The 1347-nt window shown below is 56.4% G+C and overlaps 1 protein-coding gene and 1 long non-coding RNA gene across 2 annotated transcripts in view; one reads left to right on the top strand and one right to left on the bottom strand.

The window, feature by feature from the left end:
- The window catches only part of ADNP (activity dependent neuroprotector homeobox), a 28720-nt gene extending 28163 nt beyond the window's left edge, over window positions 1-557 (bottom strand). Inside the window, exon 1 of the mRNA XM_018566390.1 lies at window positions 522-557. The gene's annotated coding sequence lies outside the window, so the exon portion shown is untranslated. The remainder of the gene's footprint in view (window positions 1-521) is intronic.
- The window catches only part of LOC108795186, a 25433-nt gene extending 24790 nt beyond the window's left edge, over window positions 1-643 (top strand). Inside the window, exon 3 of the long non-coding RNA XR_001941740.1 lies at window positions 571-643. This is a non-coding gene — a long non-coding RNA (uncharacterized LOC108795186). The remainder of the gene's footprint in view (window positions 1-570) is intronic.
- Window positions 644-1347: the final 704 nt, after the last annotated feature.

The following is a 1347-nucleotide window of genomic DNA, read 5'->3' as shown; positions in this document are numbered from 1 at the left end:
CATTGACCCCCCCCACCACAAATCACAAACCACAGCAAGCCACAAGACATTAAATCAGAGGTGGGCAAAGGAACTCAGGAGCCAGTCTGCCCAATCCCGGGGTCAGCTCCATGACTCCAAAAAGGTAGGCGCCAGCTGTACTCCTGAAGGAGCATTGGCGACCCGGCTCCTGGGATTTGTCCAGCCCTGTGCCAATTCCATATAGAACTCCAAATCATCATCTGCAAAGCAAAACAATTGTGACAAAGCAAACCCTTCCTCTACCAGAGTGTGCCGGCCCACACCGAGCCCGGCCCCACACCGGACACGGCCCACACAGGGACCAGCCCACACAGAGCCCGGCCCCACACCGGACACGGCCCACACAGAGACCAGCGCCGCCCGGCCCCACACCGGACACGGCCCACACAGAGACCAGCTCCGGCACTGAGCACATTGCACACATCCCACGTCTCTCAGCATCCCAGCGCCCCCCTCTAGCACTCATTCATGGGGGGAGGAGCCGCACGGTGCAAACAAACCTTGTTGTGAATGTAAAAAAAAGACGATCAAAACGGGAACGCCGCAAAGGCGTCACGCAGGAGGATGGTGAACTTCATGCAGCGGAAGGGGAGGTGGGTGAGATCGCCGTCCATACATCCGAGAAAAAGAGAGAGCGCGGGGGGCGGCGTCACATGGAATGGGGCCCACCTGCAACGGCAAAAACAGAAACATGTCTGAGACATTGCACAGCACATATATGCTGCAAAGCAGGAGGCTGTCAGGAGGATAGGCGTTCCGGGGTAAGAAGGAGGCTGTCAGGCGGTTATGTAGTCTGGGGTAAGAAGGCAGTCAGGCGGTTATGTAGTCCGGGGTAAGAAGGCAGTCAGGCGGTTATGTAATCCGGGGTAAGAAGGCAGTCAGGCGGTTATGTAGTCCGGGGTAAGAAGGCAGTCAGGCGGTTATGTAGTCCGGGGTAAGAAGGCAGTCAGGAAGATATGTACTAAGGCAGTCAGGAAGATATGTACTCCGGGGTAAGAAGGCTGAGAGGAGGATTTGTAGTCCAGGGTAAGAAGGATTTGTAGTCTGGGGTAAGAAGGCTGCAGTGTAACATTGTATCAGCATGACTGCAGAGGGAGGGAGAGGCAGAGAGAGGAGCAGCTGTGAGTCACTCTTCACCATGTGGCCTATAGGAGGCGCTGTGCTGCAGCTTCCCCCCATCCCCCACCCTGCAAGAGCCTAACCTAGCACAGAATGCGCCCCCTACTGGACTGTGGGGCGGCTCTCCTCTCCTCCTCGGTGACACGGCTGCAGTGCATTTTGGGTGGAGGCAGGCTTTAGATTTTTTACACACACACAATCTGTGTC

This window comes from Nanorana parkeri, unplaced genomic scaffold, assembly GCF_000935625.1.
Source record: "Nanorana parkeri isolate BGI_ZX_2015 unplaced genomic scaffold, ASM93562v1 scaffold946, whole genome shotgun sequence".
NCBI lineage: Eukaryota > Metazoa > Chordata > Amphibia > Anura > Dicroglossidae > Nanorana > Nanorana parkeri.
The sequence above is the reverse complement of the archived record's forward strand: the minus strand, read 5'-3'. Positions and strand labels throughout refer to the sequence as shown.